This window comes from Polypterus senegalus, chromosome 12 (assembly GCF_016835505.1).
Source record: "Polypterus senegalus isolate Bchr_013 chromosome 12, ASM1683550v1, whole genome shotgun sequence".
In the NCBI taxonomy this organism is placed as follows: domain Eukaryota; kingdom Metazoa; phylum Chordata; class Cladistia; order Polypteriformes; family Polypteridae; genus Polypterus; species Polypterus senegalus.
Genome location: NC_053165.1, coordinates 150,493,370 through 150,519,560, shown reverse-complemented (window position 1 = coordinate 150,519,560; position 26,191 = coordinate 150,493,370). Strand labels below are relative to the sequence as shown.

At 41.0% G+C, this 26,191-nt stretch overlaps 1 protein-coding gene across 2 annotated transcripts in view; it reads left to right on the top strand.

Moving 5' to 3' along the window:
• mapk6 (mitogen-activated protein kinase 6) overlaps positions 1 to 26,191 on the top strand; it is an 87,753-nt gene that overhangs the window by 21,383 nt on the left and 40,179 nt on the right. Inside the window, exon 1 of one of the 2 annotated variants that reach the window (XM_039770313.1) lies at positions 23,806 to 23,922. The exons of the other annotated variant lie outside the window; for it this stretch is intronic. The gene's annotated coding sequence lies outside the window, so the exon portion shown is untranslated. Of the gene's footprint in view, positions 1 to 23,805; positions 23,923 to 26,191 lie in introns of those variants that run through there. 2 annotated transcript variants of the gene reach the window in all.

Sequence of the window (26,191 nt, the reverse complement as noted above, 5' to 3'; positions counted from 1 at the left end):
CGAATTTAAATCTGCCATTAGTGTTCACTTTTGAAGTGGTTAAAATTATTTTGCATCATTTTCAAAGGCTATTTTGTTTCACTAATTTCACTTGTGGGCACAACCATTCTATTATTACTGCAGCCAGGACGTGATTCTTGGTTGTGAATGGGCATGGTCTCGGAGGTCGTGGAGTGTGACATCTGATGGCCTGTCTCTATCCGAGATAACGGATATTCAAATAAAAACAAAACTCTTTCTCTACAAACGTATCTCTTGTGCCTATGGTTACGATGATGTAGACACATTAAACTTAGACTTAGTCTGCTGGGTCTTTGGCTTTTCTTCATGTGGTTTTTCAGTTTCAGTCTTGACAACACCTCCTCTGCTGATGTTTTGAAGTCAAGGTGTTTATTTTCTACTTCTTAGCAGCACACACACTTTTGCCTAACAGATCCTGCACTTCAATCCCAATGCTTTTATGAATTTTTCACAGACACCATCGCCATATATCGACATGGCTTTTTCCTCCTGCATCCCAAAGACACGTGTTTTAGGTTAGCATTTTTTAAATTGACCCCCAGCGAGTGTGAGTCCTTTGATAGACTGGCATCCTTTTCAGGGCTGGTTCCTGCCTTGCCAAAGATTCTGCTACTATGGATTAACCATTAAGTAAAATAAGGATATGATTAGGGCATCAAGATGGGGGGCTCCACAGAAATTATCCATTGCTGGATTTACCGTATGGTGCAAAACTGCAAATAGTGCAGCTGAACCACCAGGGGGCGGCACGGTGGCGCAGTGGTAGCGCTACTGCCTCGCAGTTAGGAGACCCGGGTTCGCTTCCCGGGTCCTCCCTGTGTGGAGTTTGCATGTTCTCCCCGTGTCTGTGTGTGTTTCCTCCAGGTGCTCCGGTTTCCTCCCACAGTCCAAAGACATGCAGGTTAGGTGGATTGGCGATTCTAAATTGGCCCTAGTGTGTGCTTGGTGTGTTTGTGTGTGTCCTGCGGTGGGTTGGCACCCTGCCCTGGATTGGTTCCTGTGTTGGCTGGGATTGGCTCCAGCAGACTCCCGTGACCCTGTATTTGGATTCAGCGGGTTAGAAAGTGGTGGTGGTGAACCACCAGGTTCCACAAAAGGGGCTCCCACATTAAATGAAAAAAATATATATACAAATACATACAGTATAAAATAGTAATCCTAAAGGTTAATGATTATATTAGTCTTGGGAATACAACAAAATTAGAATCTGCTAAGTGCCATACGGTTCACCAAGGCTCACGTAATCATTCTTGTGTTGGTCACTTCAGCTGTCCCGTTCAGTCATCCACCGAGATAGAGTGCAGCTCATATATATGGGGGCGCCAAAATCTTTTAAGTGCTTACTTAGGGCCTCTAAAGGTCTTAATCTGACCCTGGCTAGGGCTCTGCCCACCCGAATTATATTAAGCAGGGTTTGAGAATATTAATTAAATTAACTAGGGGGCTTTGCCCCCTGCTCACTTTGCTCGTCAACCCCCCTGACTGCACTACACTCCAGCAACTTCGCGTCTCTGCCGCTCGCGTATGTGGATTTCACTTTCATCAAACATCAAAACTTTTAATTCTCGCAGGTATGATTCTCCATTGGGAAAAACCACTACTTTTCCCTCATGGCAACAGAAACTAGACGATCTACAAGTTTAAATCCAAACAATAACTACGTACTTCTGTCGTTTCACCTATGTCCATATACTCAATCTCTTTTCGCTTTTACCTTTTCGTCAATATTGCATTGAATTTTGATTCCGTGTTTGGAATTACGTCGTGACAACGCAACGTATAACTGCCCGTGAGAGAATATCGCCTCTTTCTCTCTACACGAACTGTGTCTGACAATAGCATTCACACAAATGAGAAATGATTGAACTGTGTGCGTGGCTGTAAATGTTTTAGATGTGGACGGGACTTTTCCAAATCTCTTTGCATAAAGTCTTGTCACGTGGGGCTTGAAATTTTCTCTCACGGGATTTCACTTTCACCAAACAACAAATCTTTTAATTCTCCTGGATACGCCTCTTCATTGGGAAGAAATACTACTTTTCCCTGATGGCAACACGAATTAGACGATCTACAAGTCTCCGACTTAAAGTTTAAATCAGAACAATATATTCGATCTCTTTCCGCTGTTCCGTTATTTCACCAAGTAATAATTTCCGTTTGTTTGCACTAATTCGATCTATACTATTATTGTTTTGAGACTTTCGAATTTTCGTACTTCCATTATCTCTAACCTGCTCTGCATGTGTATCGCACCAATGTTTTTGAATTCTTTACGACGTTCTACTTCGTCATCTACTCTTTGTCTTTTATCTCCAGCCCCAAATGCGGCTAATTCTCTTGGCACAAAGTCTCGTCCTGCGGGACGTGAAAGTGTCTCCCAGTAAGTCGCGTCTCATCTCTCTTCCTAAGATTTTTTTATTATAATAGAAGGATATTTTGTCACAAGTGTAAAAAGAAAAATCAGATTTAAGTTGCTTTGGATAATGAAATGCGAATGAAAAGGTAGAAAATGTAGTCATGAGCCAAGATGAGAGAATGGCAAAGCTTAATTTATTGTCAAGGCTGACTCAAACACTGCTAACAAAAAATTCATCTGTATAGTTGGCAAGAAACAGCGATTCGTGTATTATTGAAAAAGATAGAAAAAAAAAAAAGCCTGAACTGCAGAGCTGAACTCTGGGCATTCAGCGAATCCTACAAAATGATTTTGTCTAAAGAGTGAGTAGAGACAGGTGACTACAAGTTATTTGAAAACACCGGGAGTTGAATTCTTCTTAATAATAATGTAAATCCTCTCGCATTATTGTATCGCCGGTATCCATGTAGTAAATAATAATTACTTAAGTGACAAACCTATACACTCTCACACACTTATAAAACTGCAGCTTTGTAAAAAAAAAAAAAAAATCGATGGGAACACTTCCAAAGAACAAGGAATGTAAATGGTAGGATAAAGTTCTGTTGGAATGTACAAGACAAAGTGCAGGTTCCCATGAAGAATGCCTCATAAAAGAGTTTGTGAGTAATAAGTAAAAGCCAAGGTTCAAGGGTTAGGAGTGAACATTGTTGTTTTATGGCAGACGCCTAACTAGATATTATTCTTCAACATTTGTTCTTGTAAAATGCTCAGTGAAAAGTCTTGTTCCACATTTCTATGTGGTGCTCTTGTTGCCTGTCATACTTGCCCAGGTGTTTAGCAGGAGATGCGGATTGTAATTCATTTCGGGCAGCATTTACATACAACTTGGTGATGATTTACAGTCCAGCATTTGTTTGTTTTTCTCTACAAAGGAAGTAACTGGGGCTTGAACCCCGGTGTCTTTGTTGCCAGGCAGTAACACCACTCACTCTGCTGCCCACCACAGTAGATATTTTCATGTGTATTCGTTAACAACCATAATGGTGCGCTGCATGATAACGTGCAGTGAATCCACTTGACTTGAGCATTCCTAGTTTTAAACCTTTTTCTCTGTTCGTTTATCATTCGTTTGCTCTGAGGTTGATGCGCTTGCTGCTTCCTGAGCAGCTCTTCTTTTCTCCACCCTAGTGGCCCGCTTCCTCTCTTCTTTCGTCGGGAATCTTTTCGCGTTAAAACTGATTAAGTCAGTGTTTGTGTTGCAATTACTTGGTACGTTTTCCTAAATTTTTCACTGAAGCTGCCACTTAAGTCTTCAATCTGTCTCAAGAATGATTTAAGATATGAAGAGGTAGGGGAAGTGATGGCAAGGGTGGTAGGGATGAGAACGGCGCCCGTATGCATGTGCCTCATGGCCACCCTGCTGCGTCAAGTGTATTCACTGCACGTTATTGTGTAGTGCGCCATTATTTGTTCATAGTAAGTAGAAAGGGCACAAGAACTTACCAAACCCAGAGTGCATTCACAATGAACCACAAGGAACTGTGGGAGTTCAGATTTATAGGGTAGAAAGGCAGTTCCTGGCAGTGATTGGCAGGTGGCCCCTCTTCTTGTGGGGACCACCCACAAAACGCATGGAACATAATACAGGTTTAGATACATATATATATATATAAAACATAAAGAATACTGGGCGGCACGGTGGCGCAGTGGTAGCGCTGCTGCCTCGCAGTTAGGAGACCTGGGTTCACTTCCCGGGTCCTCCCTGCGTGGAGTTTGCATGTTCTCCCCGTGTCTGTGTGGGTTTTCTCCGGTTTCCTCCCACAATCCAAAGACATGCAGGTTAGGTGGATTGGCAATTCTAAATTGGCCCTAGTGTGTGTTTGTGTGTGTCCTGCGGTGGGTTGGCACCCTGCCCAGGATTGGTTCCTGCCTTGTGCCCTGGGATTGGCTTCAGCAGACCCCTGTATTCAGATTCAGCAGATTAGAAAATGGATGGATGGATAAAGAATACTTCAAATCATAAATAAAAGAAATAGATAAAATACAAATACATAAAAAAATGCACAACAAAGAGTCAAAACCGGCATTTTAAACCCTAGCCAGGTGAGGAACCCTGCATGAAATAGGGCAAATTTTTATTACATTTCCATGCAAGATAGTCTCTACAATATATGTAGCAGTTATAGTACTGAAATAGTAACATTCAGCATAATACACGGTATTGAACATCACTATAACAAAATATATAATGTGACCACTGGGGGCATCGCAGACACCAAAATCCCAGGCACAACTGTACTCCACACAAGTCCCAGGGTAATTGCTGGTTGTTTTAGTCACAATGAATTGATAAATGCAGGTCCCTGCCAAGATGATGGTCAGGAGATCCTTCTGACTACGCTAGTTGTAACCATTGGAGGGGATCTCAGACCCCCAAATCCCAGACAAAAATCCCAATTTTTTTAACAGAAATACAGTAAACAAAATTCTTTCATGCACAATAAAAAAGATTTTATGTTTTTTCTCTTTCTTACCTTCTCTTCCACTCCTCCCAGTTGAGCTTTGTTCTCCTGCTTGCCAAGGTTTTATGTAGACGACTCCATTTTAAAAGCAAAATATTGTCTTTCAGGTCAGGTGGACACTTAGTGGGACAAGGGCTCCTCCTCCCAACAGCTCCCCCTGATGGTCACCCAAGGAACCCAACAAGGGAGCCTTATGGAACCATGATGCCCATGCTGCTCTCCAAATGGGATGCTGGCTCTCAGCATACTGGAAGAACCACATAACCCTGGGAGGCAGTCTCTCACTGTCCGTAACTTATTTGGGATTCCCGACAGGGAAAGAGGGCACCAACCATCCCAGTCAAGATACTGTCCATCTATGACAGCCTCATGGTTGGTAAAGAGAAAACCACCTGTCTTGTTCATGATGTCCATCTGTCCTTAACATCTGTCTGTTGTGATGGCCCTCCAATTGGGTAAGAGAGGATCATCCATCCCAACTGGAGTTCCAGTCCATCCCTATTTTCCATCACAGTAACAATAAAATCACAATCCAGCATTATACCTCAAACACATTTTATACCATAAGGTATACTCCCTATTGAGATGGTGGGGTATGAGTGTTGGAATTCTGTGGGACACAGAGGTACAGCAGAATCATTTGACTTCTGTTGGAAGTTCTATTGACCTGGAGAATCCTTCTTGTTGAGTGACCTGGAACATCTTCCCGATAGTTCCCTTGGCTGAATATGAATGCTGCTTATATTCACTGCTCATTCTATGATCTCAGTTGTCTTTATCTCCTGCATGGAGTCATGCTTTGTTCTCTGTGCAGCTTTTAATCTTTTGTGTGAGCAGATAAAATACCAAACCTTACAGTCATAATGTCGAGAAGTGCTACCTTTTTTCAAAAACCTCCCATTTTACGATTGATCTAGCAGGTATCTGTACCTATGCCAATGTTTTTTTTTTTTTTAAATTGTCACACCTGCAGGTAATGTGACTCATTCAGAGTCACGCAATGAATCAGGAGGGAGAATTCACCCAGCATTCCTGTGGTCTACGGTAGCCACTAGGTTAAAAGACCTGTTTACCAAAATGTCCTACTCAAAGTAATTCTCTGCTTTTATCCGAAAAGCTCCACAGAAATCATCGTTACATGTTATAATGGTCTCTTCTTTGTACAACGTGAGTACTGATAAGTTATATCATGTTCTGAAGATGGTGGGGTTAGTTACTGAACTGCTTTTTGTGTAATTTATCATTTTAGTTCTTCGTTTTTTTCATTTGTTTAGAATTGCGGGTATATTACAATTGTTTCATAGATCATTTCACTGCAACATCAAGATGTCAGATGATTTATATGAAGTTTGATGCTGCAGGGCGGCACGGTGGCACAGTGGTAGCGCTGCTGCCTCACAGTAAGGAGTCCTGGGTTCACTTCCCGGATCCTCCCTCCATGGAGTTTGCATGTTCTCCCCATGTCTGCGTGGGTTTCCTCCGGGTGCTCCGGTTTCCTCCCACATGTGGAATTGGTGATCCTTAATTGTCCCTAGTGTGTATTTGGTGTGTGTGTGTGTGCCCGGCGGTGGGGTGGCGCCCTGCCCGGTGTTTGTTTCCTGCCTTGCGCCCTGTGTTGGCTGGGACTGGCTCCAGCAGACCCCCGTGAACCTGTGTTAGGATATAGCGGGTTGGATAATGGATGGATGGATTGATGCTGCAGTAGTAGAACAAGGAAAGCTAGGTTATGATTGACGTCTGTCAAGGGGGTTCTAGCCTCATCCCTGGGGCAAAATAATGGAAGTGATTCTAGATCCAGGAAGTGACCCCATGAAAGAGTTTAAAAGTACCTCATTGAGGAGCTGGGCTTTAATGGATCACTCTGTGGAGGGAAGAGAAGCCAGGGTGAAAAGAGAGAAGGAGAGAGATAGGAGGAGAAGAAGCTTTGTCGGGTACTTTCAGCTGGGCAAAGGTAGACAGAAGATCAAAACCTGTGTAGTCAAGTCCAAGTGGTGATGGGATTTTGCTTAATTTCGGTCAAACTTTAAACTTTGTAAGGAGGCAAAGTGGGGCCGAAGTTAACTTTCTCACAGATTCAGGGTCTTGGGTCCCAAATGGTCTCTGTGTGAGTGTCTGTGTATGTGAGAGGGATCATATAAAAAGAACATTCTGCTTTCTCCCTGCAAACGTAGTTAGATTACGTGGGTTTAAGAATTTTCTGTTTAAACTTTGAGTTTTTCCTTTCCTTTGTGGTTATTTTGATACTAAAGGCAATTTTGTATTTTTTGTAATTCTTGAAATTATTCTTCCTATATATACATTTTTGAACAGGATTACATAGATATATAGATAGATGTGAAAGACACCATATGATAGATAGATAGATAGATAGATAGATAGATAGATAGATAGATAGATAGATAGATAGATAGATAGATATGAAAGGCACTATATGATAGATAGATAGATAGATAGATAGATAGATAGATAGATAGATAGATAGATAGATAGATAGATAGATACTTTATTAATCCCAAGGGGAAATTCACTTACTCCAGCAGCAGCATACTGATAAAAACAATATTAAATTAAAGAGTGATAACAATGCAGGTATAACAGACAATAACTTTGAATAATGTTAACGTTTACCCCCCCGGGTGGAACTGAAGAGTCGCATAGTGTGGGGTCTCCTCAGTCTGTCAGTGGAGCAGGACGGTGAAAGCAGTCAGTCGCTGAAGCTGCTCCTCTGTCTGGAGATGATCCTGTTCAGTGGATGTTGTGGCTTCTCCATGATTGACAGGAGTCTGCTCAGTGCCCATCGCTCTGCCACGGATGTCAAACTGTCCAGCTCCGTGCCTACAATAGAGCCTGCCTTCCTCACCAGTGTGTCCAGGCGTGAGACGTCCTTCTTCTTTATGCTGCCTCCCCAGCACACCACCGCGTAGAAGAGGGCGCTCGCCACAACCGTCTGGTAGAACATCTGCAGCATCTTATTGCAGATGTTGAAGGCGCCCAACCTTCTAATAAAGTATAGTCGGCTCTGTCCTCTCTTACACAGAGCATCAGTATTGGCAGTCCAGTCCAATTTATCAACCAACTGCACTCCCAGGTATTTATAGGTCTGTACCCTCTGCACAGTCACCTCTGATGATTATGGGGTCCATGAGGGGCCTGGACTTCCTAAAATCCACCAACAGCTCCTTGGTTTTGCTGGTGTTCAGGTGTAGATGGTTTGAGTCGCACCATTTAACAAAGTCCTTGATTAGGTTCCTATACTCCTCCTCCTGCCCACTCCTGATGCAGCCCACCATAGCAGTGTCATCAGCGAACGTTTGCACGTGGCAGGACTGCAAGTTGTATTGGAGGTCCGATGTATGTTGGCTGAACAGGACCGGGGAAAGTCCAGTCCCCTGCGGCGCTCCTGTGTTGCTGACCACAATGTCAGACCTGCAGTTCCCAAGACGCACATATTGAGGTCTGTCTGTAAGATAGTCCACGATCCATGGCACCAGGTGTGAGTCTACTCCCATCTCTGTCAGCTTGTCTCTAAGGAGCAGAGGTTGGATGGTGTTGAAGGCGCTAGAGAAGTCCAGAAACATAATTCTTACAGCACCACTGTCTCCGTCCATGTGGGAGAGGGATCAGTGTAGCATATAGATGATGGCATCCTCCGCTCCCACCTTCTCCTGGTATGCGAACTGCAGAGGGTCAAGGGCGTGGCGGACCTGTGGCCTCAGGTGGTGAAGCAGCAGCCGCTCCATGGTCTTCATCACATGTGTCGTCAAAGCGACAGGCCGGGAGTCATTCAGCTCACTAGGATGTGATACCTTTGGGACTGGGGTGATGCAAGATGTTTTCCAAAGTCTCAGGACTCTCCCCTGTTCCAGGCTCAGGTTGAAGTTGCGCTGTAGAGGACTCCCCAGCTCCATTAGGTGAGTTTAGTGTCAGGCTGCATCAGTTCATATGTAAAAACTGAGTAAAAGTATTTTCCATGTTAGAAAAAAAGAAATTTAGAGCGGTGTTTCAGCTGTGTAACTTTCATCAGGTGTCTTTTTCCACCGACAGACGAGGTGAACTCCTGAATTAAAATAACCGGAGCTCACAGCAGCACAATACAACATGCATGCTACCAAAGCACTACCTGTTTGATTTAAAATAAAGGAACCTTTTAGGATTCTTAAAAAGTTAATGAGTTGTAAAGAACGCTGTGTGTTGACCGAATAACAGGCTCATTGTGATTCTCAGGCACAAACACAAATACAATTCCCGGCATTAATGCAGGAAATTACTCATGCAACACGCTATGCAAATATGTACACAACATCCAGTATCTTCTTACTTGTTAACAGAAGGAAGCTGCTGGAGAATAAAACGTGTGGTTCTGACTCCTGTTGCCTTTTCACTTTGCAATCATGTTTGGTTACCCCTGGCAGCTGGCAAAGGACAGACAGAAAACGATACCTTGAGAATGACACCAGCAAGGCCGCTCACTTTTCAAAAAACATGTGTGACATTCCAACAAGTGCTGACTGACAGCCGAGACAAACGCTACGTAGGATGTAATGAACGTTTTGTGGTCTCCCTGGAAAGAGTCAAATTAAACTCTTATAGGGTTTACAAGAGAGGACAGTCTGATCTGTGTCTTGAGAGGTTCAGTACAACAATGGTCTCAGTGATTATGTCACTGTGCTTTAGGGCAGAGTCCTGATTAATCACTAGCGTAGCACTGATGTCCTGCAACTCATGACTGAGCTCCCCTCAGTATAAGCTGTCACAATTCTCCCCCACAGCATTTGGATTTGCAGAGTAGGACTGATCAATGAATATTCTTCAAATCTATGATGCTTAGGCACATTCTGTTTTTGTTTCTAAAATTGCTTGCCACATATTAGAAATGCGGCCCACACTAATCTCAGCATCAATGTTTAAAGCTTCCCATAAAAAAAAAAAATCCAGAAGCTGGTAAAAAAACACTGATAACCTCAATTCAAAACATGTCAGTTTGAATGAATTTTAAAATGATAGCCATTCCTGTGCAAATTTATTCAACTGATGATAAGTGCCACTCATGCAGTTAAGGTACTGTAGATGATAGTCAACTTGAACATCACAAAGCCTCACAGCCGCATTATTCACAAATGAGAAAGCAGTCCGTCACAGCTGGAAAATAATAAATCGGTCATAATGGATGTGCGAAGCTGCATTAAAATGTTGCCAGATAAATAAGGAAAAATATATTTGATTTCAGTGTTTATGCCAGAAAATACCAGAATGCAAGTCTGGTCTCCTATTTATGCATTCCTTTGCTGATTTACTGTACATTTGGTTACAACATCACACTATCTGAGCCTAAAAGCTGATGCTCTCTTCTGTCGCATAAACGAACCTCCTCCAGTGGTTGTGCAGCTGCACCATGCGGCATTCGAAAGCACACGGGGAAACTCACGGGCTCCATCTGTTCCAATTCACTGCAAAGCTTCAGCTCTCACATTCATGCAAAGCTGCCTTTCTCCTGCTCATTCATCAGACGCTGACTTGAATTCAGATGGTGTTCACTCAGGCTCTGCGTCATTACTCTTATGGGAGCTACCACTTCAAGGCAATCTAAACCATGTTTTCTGTTGACTATTGTTGAACTGAAATCCAAAGAATAATAATGAAGAAACTACTAAGTTGGTGGCACAGGCTTTTTGTTAAATAAGTACAAAGCAAGAATAAAACATTTTTAGAGACATTCTGTTTGGTTTGATCATTTCATTTTGAGAAAAATATGGCCACGAGGGGAGGCTGCAGCATTGCTTAGACCAGTGGTCCTCAACCTTTTTGTATTTGAGACCCAGTTTTATCTATTTTTGTTCAGTGATGACTCTTTATTAGATAGATAGATAGATAGATAGATAGATAGATAGATAGATAGATAGATAGATAGACAGATAGATAGATAGATAGATAGATAGATAGATAGATAGATAGATAGATAGATAGATAGATAGATAGATAGATAGATACTCCTAGCAGTTTATTTATATACAGTACATCTGTTACTACTGTCGTGTTTATTATTAGTTTTTGCTGTTATTTATGTATTTATTAATATATATTTCACTTTATTACATTAATTAATTATTATTTAATTATTAATCTATTATGTAATAGAATAGTATAATTCTTTACCTGTCTCACACTAGTCCTGTGTTTAGGTATACCGTATGTTGCATCACTGTTCTGGGAATGTTATTTCATGCTACTGTATGCTGCAATACAGTGTATGAATGGTATGACAATATAAATAGATAGATAGATAGATAGATAGATAGATAGATAGATAGATAGATAGATAGATAGATAGATAGATAGATAGATAGATAGATAGAAATATCTTTAATGTCCCAAATATGTGCCTCCTAGTGAAATAAACCATAAGACCTTTGGATATGAAGGACTGGTCACAAAGCAGAATCTTTAAAAAAGAAGATATTTATTTCTTTAAAGCGGTGAAAAAAGGATTTGCCTAAAAGTCAGCCCAGAGCAAACAAGTTCCAAAGGTAGTATCTGCAAAAATGGTGCAAAAAATTCAGATATCAGAAAATCAGAACTTACAAAGAAATGCTCTAGATGAAATGAAAATAAACCACTAAAGAATTCTCCTCTAGCCAGGCATTATATAGGCAGAGGGCAGTCCTTCTGTGGTGACATTGGTGGGGGTTCCATCCATCCATTATCCAACCCGCTATATCCTAACTACAGGGTCACGGGGGTCTGCTGGAGCCAATACATTGGTGGGGGTTCCACCCACAAAATACAAGGTTCATAAGGGAACAACTCATTACCTTAATACAGTAAAAGGGTAAGTGTATGTGTGTCTAGGTATCTGTGTGTCCATCTTTGTCATTCCAACAGACAGCACATCACAAATATTTGTAGTAATAGTAGCAAACATTAACACTGCTTTTACAAGTCCCATATGCAAGACATTTTATTATTTCAAATATTTGTAATGCTGCGGTGGGTTGGCACCCTGCCCGGGATTGGTTCCGGCCTTGTGCCCTGTGTTGGCTGGGATTGGCTTCAGCAGACCCCCGTGACCCTGTGTTCGGATTCAGCGGGTTGGAAAATGGATGGATGGATCAAATATTTGTAATGTGTCATCTGTTGAAATGACAAATGCAATGCATGACAATATAGTCCAATATATGGTGCACTGCAAACATTAAGGTTTATATAAAAATGAATTTATTTCGAAATCCTTTTGCAAGTTGGGATGAAGAGGTAAAGCAAAGGGGTAGAGGTTTACCACCTTCAAATTGCAGAAGCACAGTGAATGTTATCAGAATGGGGCGGAGTCAGATGCAGGTTGCAAAACTGCCAAATGTCCGAGTGTTACCATAGAAACAAGGTGCTCGCTGGGGGATGCAGGATGATAGGAAGCAGGTGCCCACCTGTTAGCATATTATGAGACCCTAATTCTGCATTCCGATACAGTAAGGGATGGCATTTGAATAAATAAATAATATTTTCCACTTTAATAAAAGGATTAGTGCCTATTTGTCTGTCTGTGTGTCCATTTGGTTGCTCTGTCTCAGTAATCAAAAAGGTGTCTCATCACAAACATTTTTAGTAATAAAAAGCATTATATTTGTCATTCCAACAGATGGCGCATCACAAATATTACCACTGCTTTTATGAATCCCATAACAAATGGTACCAAATGGCATATAATGAAGAGATCCAAATAGCATTGTGCACTGCAGACAGTAACGTTGGTGTGAATGTTGATAATTTAGATAATTTAGAATTCAACCCATCTTAGCAGATAGTAAATAATACATAAAGAAGACAAAATTAACACAAATGCATCATTACAATAGAAATGTGAATAATAATATTGTAAAATAAACTTTAAAGATACACATATAAGGAAAATAAACAGATGCCAAGGAACACACCATGGCAGAAACATGACACCAACGATGACTGGAGCAGTAACGCTAACTAGCCAATGTGCTTCTGTGCCTCCTTAGCTTTGCTCTGCCATTTTAATTCAGTTCCACAAATCGCACAGTTTTGTTGTATGGGTTTTTTTTATATATATATATATATTTTTTTTTTTTCTGACAGAGAGTAATACAAAGAATGATCTCCTTCTACAAGTGCAAAAAAACGGGAGGTCATTTTGATATCTGATTTTAATAAAATAATAGTTGAATCCAATAGCAAGCTTAGATTTGCAATTTAAAAGCTGCAGGCTGGACTGTGCAATTAACGCTAAATGCCATGTTTTTAATACAATATGTGTCATCTTGTCAGTTTTCAGCTTGACCTTTTTATTCTGCTAGTGGGCACGCTTTGTTAATGAGTTTCTGTGACCTGAATAGTGATCTCACATGAAATATGAGTAAAATCTTAGAGTAAATGAAAACACAGATAGACAATTTGAAGCACTGTATGATGTAGCATTTGCTAAACTCCATTCCATTTGATTTCATTAAATTATTATTGTTAATGTTTTAATTTTACACAAGGTTAAGAATAATCATATATTTCCTAAAATATGTCCATGTTGTGTGTATATATCGATACAGCTAAGCCAACAAACAGGGTGTTACGGGATGCCCTACCAGAGGGTAGCTTTCTTGTCAACTCAAGTGTATTTATATAGCATATTTAAAGCAACTAAAAGCTGACCAGCATGCTTTATAACAATACAAACGAGCAAACAAACAATTGTAAAGCCAGAGTAATGTTTAGAACCACATTCCTCAGAGTAAAAGTGAAGATTTAAGAGCCAAACTTTAGCCGGCCTGGAATTATAATTAAATAAATATTCTACAGTATATTTCAAGCCAAGGAAAGATAATGTCCACCTACAGGTGGAGTGGTGGCCCTGAGGCTAAGAATCTGCCCTGGATCTGGAAGGTTGCTTGTTCAAATCCTATAACTGCCATAAGAGATCCTACTCCATTAGACTCTTGAACAAGGTCCTTAACCTGAAAATTGCTCCAGAGGCGCTGTACATTTGGCTGACCCTGCACCCTGACCCCGATGGTCATGCGAAAAGACAATTTCCCCTTGAGGATTATTAAAGTCTCTCTATTATAAAAGGAAATCCTGTGACGAGACTTTCTCGGAGATAATTTCAACTCCCGTGAGAGATAATTTCAGGTCCCGCGAGACGAGACCTTCTGCCAAGAGATCTTGACAAGTCCCGCCCTCCTCTCAAACATTTACAACCACACCCACGGACCAATCACTTCTCATTCGTCTGAATGCTATTGTCAGACACAGTTCCTGCGCTCTCAGCCCCAAGCGGGGTCGGAAATAAAAGACAAAGAGTAGAAGACAAAGTAGAACGTCATAAAGAGGTTCAAAAACATTGGTGCGATACACATGCAGAGCAGGATAGAGAGATAATGAAAGTTTTTCAAATGTTGATGAGCAATAAGCAAAAGGTATCACTGAAAACCCCAGAAAACAAAAACAGCAAAAAAACAGTATGAGGAAAGTTCAAAGAAAGAAAATAAAGTGTACAATGTTTCTTTTGGGGATCGTTGTGTACAACTAAGCTGCCACCACAGAACTAGCTGCTGTGTGGATGATTCATTCAGGCATTTCAAGGTCTTTTGGAAAGTATCTGCTGAATGTACTTCATAGTAACGAGATTTCTATAGACTCGTGTCATATGGGCAGACTGTCGGGACTATAAAAATACTTCGTTGTAATGAAAATTTCATTGTAAAGATATTCGTTGTAACAGAATTGTACCTGTAAACAGGAACTTTTGAGAATCCCTTCATTCCATATTTTGAGCCCACTATAATAATAATCACATGCAACTTCTCTCTATTATAAAAAAAAAATCTTGGAAGGAGACGAGACACGATTTTCTCAGAGAGACACTTACACGTCCCACAAGATGAGTCTTTGTGCCAAGAGATTTAACCACGCCCGGGGCCAGAAATAAAAGACAAAGAGTAGATGACAAAGTAGAACGTCGTAAAGAATTCAAAAACGTTGGCGCGATACACATGCAGAGCAGGTTAGAAATTTTGAAAGTGCTAAAATTCGAAAGTCTCCAAAGACTGATAGTAAAGATCGCATTAGTGCAAACAAATGGAAATTATTACTCGGTGAAATAACAGAACAGTGAAAAGAGATCGAATATATGGACATAGGTGATATAACAGAAGTATGTAGATTTTGTTCGGCTTTAACAACTTGTAGGTCATCTAATTTGTGTTGCCATCAGGGAAAAGTAGTGTTTCGTCCCAATGAAGAGGACTTTCTGCGAGAATTAAAAGATTTGTTGTTTGGTGGAAGTGAAATCCACATACACGAGCGACAGAGACGTGAAGTGGCCGGGGGGTTGGCAAACGAAGCGAGCAGGGGGTGAAGCCCCATAGTATATCAAATCAAAATCTGCCTAGGGAGGTGAAAGTTACTAAGCTGTGTCATCACAATGGACTTTAGCCTCTAACTAGAGTACAGTGCCCAGAGCATAACAGTCCACAATATTTATAGTGGTCATAGCAGCCTGACACCTGTGGTCTTATCAAAGTCCTTTACAGCCACCAAGAGTCCCAACAAACATATCTTGGAGATGTGGAAGGAATACCCAAGCACATGGAGATAATCCACACATCTTTATCTATATCTTGAATCAGAGTAAACTGATCTCCATTCTGAGAAAACCAGCATATGTAAATAATACTGAAGTTTAGGCACCATATATCATTAATTCCATCCATCCATCCATCCATCTTCTAACCCGCTGAATCCAAATACAGAGTCACGGGGGTCTGCTGGAGCCAATCCTAGCCAACACAGGGCACAAGGCAGGAACCAATCCTGGGCAGGGTGCCAACCCACCGCAGTCATTAATTCCCCTGGTTGAAAATAATATGCCATCATTTAATGATAATAAATACAAGAATCAGAAAAGAGGCCCCCCGTCTTAATTTCTTCCAGTTTTTCCCTGTTTAGTTTGTCTCCTCAAGGCACATATTAATTTGCCAGATAAAAGTGTGTTCTGAACAGTGTTGGTCAAAGCCCGTTTTTAGCCCTATGCGTAGTTGACAGGCATCACCACTTGTCCATAGCAGGTAGTCAGTATTATTATATTACAGTGTCTAGACTCTAGAGCGTGTACCCCTAACTTTCAGAAATGGCGCCCCTCAGGTGAGAGCACCCTAGGTGGCTACCTACGTCGCCTAATGGATTGACAAACCTCTAGTTCTGAAGTGAAGCATTTTTTTGTAAATTTTAAAAATTCCTTGTCTGTTTGAGCAGCTTACAATGGCACTAATGCAATACACAGGTCCACAGATGAATGAAAAGGCCTTAGAAGTTACCAAATGTGTCCAGTTTGAAGGAGCAAAGGTTTTGATTCAAGAAAATATGCCTTCTGTGTTTATGAGGCCGCCATGTGATAATGAAAGGAAACTAGAAATAATTATTCCAAGAATCCAAGGAATTCTGGGGAAGTTTTAAAGTCTATTAAAAAAAACACATTAGAACACAATTTTATGTGGCAAAGTAATATATAGCATGATTGTGAAGAAATATCTTTTGCTTATCCTTCAACTAAATTTAAACAAGGGTGACAATTGAGCATCCCTGCCTAGGATCAATTTGCAAAGTGTGACCCCACCAGGAAGAGAGCAGCAAAACTCTACTGTAAGTCCTCCACTATGCCAAGGTTATGTTTGAAGTGCTATTAAAAAATAAATTGTAATACAAGAAACTTGCAAGCAAGCAAGCATGACCGGGGTTATGCAGTGTAAGATTACATTAAGCTTTAACACATAATAAATGTCAACCAAAAACGTATAATATGAAAACAAATAATACATTAAAATAAAACAGAAAGTATAACAAATATAAAAAATTGTGTTATTCTTCAAAAAAAAAAAAGAATTTATATCCATCTACCAATTATTAGAGGACAGCACGGTGGCACAGTGGGTAGTGCTGCTGCCTCGCAGTAAGGAGACCCGGGTTTGCTTCCTGCGTGGAGTTTGTATGTTCTCCCCGTGTCTGTGTGGGTTTCCTCCGGGTGCTCCGGTTTCCTCCCACAGTCCAAAGACATGACGGTTAGGTGCATTGCCGATTCTAAATTGTCCCTAGTGTGTGCTTGGTGTGTGGGTGTGTATGCCCTGCGGTGGACTGGTGCCCTGCCCGAAGATTTGTTCCTGCCTTGTGCCCTGTGCCGGCTGGGATTGGCTCCAGCGGACCCCGTGACCCTGTAGTTAGGATATAGCGGTTTGGACGATGACTGACTGACTGACCAATTATCAGACCTACTTAGGAGGAGGATGTAGGCTCTGTCAACTTCCCAACAGTTCCAAGGCATGAACCAGCCCTGAAGATGGCCAATGCAATGCCCACACTCACTTATATGGGGCCAATTTAAAATTACAAATGAACTAAATCTGCATGTCTACAGAATGTCAGAGGTAAAGCAGAATACCTGCAAGAACATCATGCAAGCGTTGCTACCCTGAAAAATGACATTAAGTAACAGCAAAACTAACCCACTATAGCATTCCTCTATATTTTTCTCCCATATGGTAGTGGTGCTCACCCTTGATACTTTTTATTCGATTTGAATTTGTTGATTCGGAAATTGTAGATGGAGAAGTGCTGCTTAGATTAAATAGGCTGAAATCTAACAAATCACCAGGACCAGATGTGCTGTGGAAAGCAGGGGCACTCCAGCCGCCCCAACCCCAACGCAGACAGGCATAGACATGAGTTCCAACACAGCACACGTTTATTTACAAGTGGGAAGTGCTTTTCCATAGCTCCCCACAACAGCACAGCACAGTAACAGCACCAAATACACAGTCCCTTTTCTTTTCGTTTCCACCTCGACTTCATCCCTCTTCCTCTCGACTCTGGCTCTCCAAATGTTTCTCTTTTATGTTACACTTGGGAGTGCTCCAGGTGGCTCATCAGGGTTAACTGGAATTACTCCCAGGTGTAATGGAAACCTAAAGTAAGGTTCCATAGCTGCCCCTGGTGGCCTCCATGGAACCCAACAGGACTGTGCCAAAATCCAACTCCCAGTATGTCCTGTGGGAAACGATGGTGCCACAGGCGCCCAGGAGGGGGGCCCTCTAGTGTCTTGAGAAAGGTAGTGCCTTGTGGATGCTCTCTCCCCCTGGTCTTTCCATCCAGCTGGCACCCCAGCTGGGCAATGGCTGTGCTTAATAAGTGCAGATATGAAACCTTGATGCATATTGTACAAAATCACTACACAACGGGAGAATTCCTAAGGACTGGAAAATAGCAAAAACTATCCAATTATATAAAAAGGGTAACTGGCCAGATCCAAGTAACTATAGGCAAGCAACTTTAGATAGATAGATAGATAGATAGATAGATAGATAGATAGATAGATAGATAGATAGATAGATAGATACTTTATTAATCCCAAGGGGAAATTCACATACTTTAACATGAATCACAGGTAAATTAACGGAAGGAATTATTATGGAGAAGACTGAGCAGCACATGGCAAGAACTGAGTGTTTGGGAACAGTCAGTGTGCAGTCAGACGAGGGAGATCATATTTTACTAACATGCTGGAATTCTATGAGGAAGCAACAAAAGGTTATGATCAGAGTGGTGCATACAATATTATTTATCTTGACTTTCAGAAGGAATTTGATAAGGTGCCACATGAGAGGTTGGGCATCAAACTAAAAGAAGTGGGAGCTCAGGGTGTCGTGTAGAGCGGTGGTGCAAAATTGATTCAGACACAGGAAGCAGAGGGTGATGGTGTGAGGAAACTTATCAGAATTGGCTAGAATTAAGAGAGGTGTCCAGCTGGGGTCAGTGCTGGGGTTGCTGCTATTTTTAACATTATAAATGATTTGGATAGGAACATAATAACCAGCTCATTCAGTTTGCAGATGATACCAAGCTTGGGGGATTGGCAGATAATCTGCAATCCGTTGAATCTTTACAGAGGGTCTTGGACAGCTTGGGCAGATTTGTGGCAGAGGATATCTCTCTATCATAAAAGAAAATCTTGAGACGAGACTATTGCCAAGAGATGTTTTCAAGTCCCACCCTCCTCTCAACCATTTCTGGTTAATGGCCCACGCCCACAGTCCTCTCACCTCTCATTCGTGTGAATGCTTTTGACAGACACAGTTCCTGAAGTCTCAGCTCTTAGAAATTTTTACGTTTTCCTCACTTTAAGTTCCCAATAAAAGAAGACATATTATGTCCAAATCTTAATGAAGAATTTCATCACAAAAGGTTATCAACAGAAGAAATGAGTACACGGGCAATCCTAGCACCACAAAACGATGAAATCAAACGAATTAACACGAAAATTGTCGATCGGTTACACTGCAAATTGGTTAAATGCGTATCAAGAGACTATGCTGAAACAGTTGGTGGTGATGGTGCGGAAGATGAAAACATCAACTTACAATATCCCATAGAATATCTACAATTGTTAACACTGTCCAGTCTTCCTACACACGAATTACTGCTGAAAGAAGGATTTATCGTAATGTTATTGCGCAGTTTATGTCTGAGTGATGGGCTATGCAATAGAACAAGATTAGTTTTATTCAAAATTGGTTGAAAAATTCTGACATGTAAAATTTAAACAGGCGACAAGACAGGTAATGTAGTACATCTTCCGCGGTAAACATTAGACACCAAACGAGATCCTTGATATGCCATTCATATTAAAAAATTTACAGTTTCCCGTTAGAATAGCTTTTGCTATGACAATTAACAAATCACAGGGATAAACATTCGAAAAATTCAGTTTATTTACTAGAGAGAAAGAAATGATATTCACTCACAGGCAGTTATGCATTGCGTTGTCACGACGTAACTCGAAACACGGAATCAAAATTCAATGCGATATTGATGAAAAGTGAATTCAAAAAATTAGTTTTACTGAAGTTTTACAGTTAAAGTATAAACTAAATTGGATCAAGCAGGTTTGAGAATGTTATAATATGCCATGTTACATTTTCTAAGTTGTGTGCCTTGATTTTTGAAAACATCACATAAAAATATTCCAGTTGCCAGTTCTCTGTTGTATGCTGTGGTGTGCTAGGGGTAGCTTGAAGAACAGAGATGTTGCTTGCATTGAGAAGCTGATCAGGTAAGCAGGACCTGTGATTGAAATGGAAATGGACTCTCTGGTGACAGTGGCAGTGAGAATGGAACTATGCAAGCTGCTATCTATTATGGACAATGAACATCACCCACTATACACCACCATAAATATGCAGAGGAGTCTGTTTGGTGGTAGGCTGCTATCATAGAAATGCAATACTGACAGATACAAAAGATCTTTTGTCTCCAGAGCCATTAGACTCTTTAACTCTTCCCAACAGGGGAGGGGGGTGGCTGAGTTCTGAGCCTGATGCTCCTTCTCTGCTCATAAGCTATATTAGGTATATTAGCTATGCACTATATTTGATATCTCACTACTTGGTCAATACTGCGTCACTTTTCCTTTTTTTGTTCCGTATACACCCTGTAAGCATAAGCAACGTCACTCTATTTTATTTTACTTTAATATTGAGTTACTTTAGTATCTGTCACTTAAATATTATGCGCCACCTGTCACTTTGGTAGTAGTATTATTTACACAATTCTCACTGCACTCGCATTATTGTATGCACCATCTAAATTACCTGCATTGGACTATAAGATTCTAAACCCTGTGTACTGTGATTGCACTATTTGTACAGTATTTTTTTGTGTAGTGTGTACTTAGATGTTTGTATATAATTAATTATTGGTTACTTGTACTTGAATTTCCCTCTGGATCAATAAAGTATCTATCTATCTATTATATAGTGCCTTTCACATCTATCTGTCTTATCTATCTATCTATTGTGACCACCACGGGGCACTGCAGCCACCCCAACCTGACACACATAGGCAGAGACATGAGTTCCAGGCACAGTACATGTTTATTAGGAATGGAAAATATTTAACAGTACAGCACTTCACCTTTCTTTTCTTCCTCTTTCCACCTCTACTCTTCCTTAGAGTGCTTCATCCCCTTCCTCCTGACTATGGCTCCAAATCAAGGCAGGCAGCTCCTTTTATGCTGCACCTGGGTGTGCACCAGGTGGCTCATTAGCAAGGTCTGGAATCACTCCCAGGTGAGGTGAAAGCCCCACATAGCAGGGCTCTGCTGTCTCTGCAGCCCCCCGTAGTGGCCCCATGGAACCCAACAGGGCTGCATCAAACTCCAATTCCCAATGTGCCCTGCAGGAATCCGTGGTGCCACAGTCACCCAGGGGGGCCACCCTCTAGCATCCTGGGGAAGATAATGCCTTGTGGATACTCTCTCCCCAAGTCCTTCCATCAAGCTGGGTAATGGCATCCTTCAAAATATCTATCTATCTATAATACAGAGTCTATCACATCTTTCTTTCAATTATATAGTGCCTTTTAATCTATCTATCTATCTATAATACAGTGTCTTTCACATCTTTCTTTCAATTATATAGTTCATTTTACATCTATCTATCTATCTATAATACAGTGTCTTTCACATCTTTCTTTCAATTATATAGTGCCTTTTACATCTAAATATCTATCTATAATACAGTGTCTTTCACATCTTTCTTTCAATTGTATAGTGCCTTTTACATCTATCTATCTATCTATCTATCTATCTATATAATACAGTGTCTTTCGCATCTTTCTTTCAATTATATAGTGCCTTTTACATCTATCTATCTATCTATTTTTCACTGTAGATTAAAAATACAATTAAGGAATGCAAAGATCTGGATGTTTGATTAAATTAGCCTGGCATGAGTGAGTATGCAGGCATCCTGTGATGGACTATTGTCACGTGGAGAGATAATTCCTTCCAAGCACACAGTGGTGCCCAGATAGGCTCCAGTAGAATGGATCAAAATATTTATTTTGTTACTATTTTCAATATCACATAATTATTAGTATCTGTACTATAATAAATTGAAGATTGTCATACATGAATGATCTGTTTATCATTTAAATGTTTCAGTGACTGTTGACCTATTCATATTTAAAGAAGGTGGTAATGTAGAAAAGTTCCTTAGTAATTGTTATCCTGCTTAATTCAGGAGAGCACTCATGAATGCAAATAGAAAATAAGGTGACTCCCACCACGCCTTTAGAATATGAATGGCTTGTTGAAAAGGGCATTGGTGCTTTTAGAAAGAGCACCATTATTTCCCTGTAAGAAATGAGAGATTCATATAGGAATATTTTTTCTTTTAAAAATGGAACTTGAGTTTATGACACAACACCCATTGACAGGTGGTGCGAGGCCTCAAATCCCTTGGACTTTACTTTAGTTTCTTAATGGGATATCTCCTCTATGGAATCTCCATGTTGTCTTTTTGTTTGTAGATTCTGAGAACTGGGCCTGGATTTGAATCTAGGGGCCTGGTGCAGTGAGGAAGCAAAGCCAAGTATAGTACTGTGCCACTCTCTATGAAATACAGGTAAGGTCAGGTCAGGGGGAGCATGCACTGGTACAGCACATTGTCGCACCCAAAAGATGACGAAACAGCTCAGGATCCCAGTTGGCAACACCCCAAGCAGACACGCAGTCCAGTCCCACACCCTCTGGAAATGACCATCTATTTGCCGCAGCCAGGTATTACATAGGCATCCCCGTAGCCTGATTCAGCCACTTGGGTCCTCAACAATGAGGGTCCTGTGAGCCAGATCACCCTTAGAGAATCCCGTCACAAGCTTCATGAGAACCTTAATGGGTCAATGAAGTTGACTTCCATGGAAAAAATGTTATGTGAAGGCAATGGATATAAAATACTCAAACTGCTCACTGGTGTACTTATTCTTTTATGAAGCTGCCCATCCAGGGGTTCCTCTTCTTTGTCTATCCTGGTTAAATCCAGTTTGTCTTCTACTACCAAGGCAGCAACAGAAACTTTGTTTGAAATCTTCTTTTTTTTGCACTCAGTCACATGGAATAACCTTTATTCTGCAAAAAAAATAATAAATAAATAAAAATAAAAAACTGACTGTCATCATATTTCTTCAGAAAGCTGTGGCATTTTGGCCATTTTTGAACCCAGAACTGAACTTTAGGAATGTCAGTCCCTTGCAACCCAAGTGCATAGAATAACACGTTTCAAAATTGCTAATGTATTTACAAAGGTTTCTCTAATAACCAATTAGAATTTAAAATGACTAATGAAGGATACGTTAAGGGAGTTGACCATTGAGACGCTTGAAAGCATAGCTGCTGAAAATGGAGCTTTGTAGTCATATATGAATAATAAATGTAAAATCAAGCAGTAATAGCCATTAGCAACGCTAGTAATGTATTGGCTGTATTTTTTAAATCAAGTTAATGATATTATTGATACTAAACGTATTCATTTCTATCAAAAATATATATCTTTCTGGCTGGGTCCAGACTTTTGAGTGCTACTCTACATGCATTTATTATATGCAGGTTAAGCAAATTAATATCGCGTTTTGTTTTTGTCACACGTCATTTTGTGCTTTATATTAATCATGCTGTATGTATGTAGAAGATTGTGTTTAAAAATATATTAGTAAGTGTAGACGCCAAGGTGCTAGTAACGTGCTGGAAGGTAGAACACCAGCAAGAAAAGAACGAAATAATTCATTACATATGTTAATTATGTATTTTCTATCTTAAAACAGACAGAAGAAAATGCTCACCAATCAGTAACTCTCCTGAACTGCCCATTTCTCGTGATAATAGCTCAAAAATAGACTAATCAAACGTGAAACTGCCCAGACTGGAAGCAAAGGTGTTGGATCGCGTCTTAAACAAATGCCGCTCAGCCGGCTTTTCAAACAGACCGCCTCCGACAAGCCTCCTACAGCGCTCTGGCCCCGCCCCTTCGCCAGTGACGGAAGCACCCGCCCGCGGCTACGGTTAAGTCTCTAACCAACAGACTGAATGGCGATTGCGGCAGCGACAGAGGGCCGGAGGAGTAGAGGACCCAAACGGCTCAGTAAAAGCTAGGGAAGAACACTCAAATGACACAGATGTGCATAGTAAGTATGGCCCTAGGTCACTTTGACTTATATCGTATTTAGGGTTATAGATTTTTCTCTCTCAAATGCCGTGTTCATTTCTGCCGGTTTGAGCGATCGAGCGACCCTTTGTGTCTGTCTCCGTTTAAGTTACTCCCTTTGTGTTCAAGACGAAGGAGGTGGGGAAGGACAGCGTTGACTCATGCCGTATTAGTACGACTTGGCGCTTTGTGCCTTATTCATATTGACAAGTATTTGAAACGGTGGTTCGAGGAAGCACGTTAATGAGAACGGCCTTGGCAAGACTGCAGTGCGGCACTTTTAACGTGTCGCGGCCGAATGCTTTGCTTTAAAGCGCGCTGTCCGTTTATCCGTTTTCCTATTGTGTTTGGTTGTGCAACGAATCGATCATTGTTTTAATTACAATATGTAGTATCTCCAATTTTAGGCGTACTTTCACGAGCTCTTTCATTTCTTACGATCATTTACAAACGGGGCTTTGTGCTTAGATTCGAAACGGTTACGTAGACGCTTTTTGTGAGAGCCGCAGTGAGGGAGCCTGATGAAATTTTCGCCTGTTATATGCAATTTTTTGTCAACGATGAAGGTATACTGTGTTTGTCATGTAGGATTTTTCAGAATATCAAACCATTTGGTGGACAGATTGGGTTTTAGCTTTACTGCTTGAGGGCAAGTTAGCGGCGTAACTTGTTTTGTGAATTGCCATTGCTGCCTTGTACACGCTGGCGCTGCGGTGAAACTCGAGTTGAAACTGCGATGCTGTCCATTGGTCGATGGGGTTGCTAGCGACCAACCTGCGTTCAGTTCTGCGCAGTGAGGCGCAGAGATTGCCCCGTAAGAACGCTCGCTCCATCAGAGCTCTGGTTGCCTTCTCACCCGACTACACACAGCCTATCACCGACCAGTCGCCTGCGTGGTCATTTCTCTCTGCAGTAGTTGATGGCAATTCTCGTTGCCGTAGTGTTTCAGACAGGTGATGGCAGAGAGTATCGAAAAGTGAAGCCTGTTTTTGTCCGTGTTTCTTGTTTTCGTATGGATCTTTAGTAAAATAAAGTGGCGAATGTTAGAGGTGCGCTGTGTTTTTATTGCAAGTCACCCCCAACCAAGAAATCGTAACTGTATTTATCTTTGTAAGTAGTGCTGTTTAGTGAGTAGAAGCTGGGACAACAACTGTACAAGTATTCCCCGTGACAGTCCAATGCAAAAGAAGTAACTTGTTTTTGTCATTCTGAAGGGCGCTATACATGCACTCTTTCTTGTTTGAGTGATAAGGTCACTGTGTAGGTTTAGTCACAATGGAACGAGAAGTTGTTGGTCATGAGGGGTTGATTGCGCTGAATTTCCGCAGGTGTCTCCCGTAAGCAGCACGTCACTCCCGAAACGAGAAAGTTACAAAAAATGAGTCATCGCTCTTAGAGGGAAAAAAAAAACGATCATAGTTTGGTGCGGCCGGATGCAAATAAAATGAACGTTTCATCCGCCTCACGGAAGTCTAAAAATGCCTGGGGTGGAGGTAGAGTTGCAAGTGTGCGATCTCCTCCACAGTTCCTTTTCATATATTAACCGATGTCTGGTATAAATTAGGAAGTGAGCATCTTAACAGCTGCGAGCTCTCCCATTAAGAGAGTGTTCACCAGCACACATTCCCACGGTGGCACAGTGGTATTGTTATTTAATTTTTGGCTTATTGACCTGTCCGATTCTAAGAGCGTTCTTGCACCTTCCTAATCTTAAGCATGTTCAAGTCGTTTGCAGCCTATCAGGTTAGTTGAGATTGAATTTATTAAACAATTATTTGTAACATTTGGGCATTTGTTTGATGTATACCACGTGTCACAGTACATTCTGCTAAACAAATATCATTCTAAAAACTACTTTTCAGTTGGTAAAAAAAAAAAAAAAATAGGTGCATCTCGCCCACCTTCATTTACCTACAGTGTTGCCTTGGTATAGAAAACAAATATGATTTGATATACTTTGTTAATCCCCAAGGGAAAATTGTCTGACCTTTTTTATGGGGGTGAGGGCTCACGGTCAGTCATCTTCAGGTTAAGGACCTTGCGCAAGGGTCCAACAGAGTACGGTCCCCTTTGGCAGTAAGATGATTTGAACCGGCAGCCTTCCAGATACCTGTGCTGATGAGGTGTGATGAGACTTTGAGTTCACCTTATATCTTTATCATCTTTGTCTCTATAAACTGTTTTGCCCGACTGTGCAGTAATTACATAGAAGTAAAGGAAAAGTCTATAGACACATATGGAAGTTTATT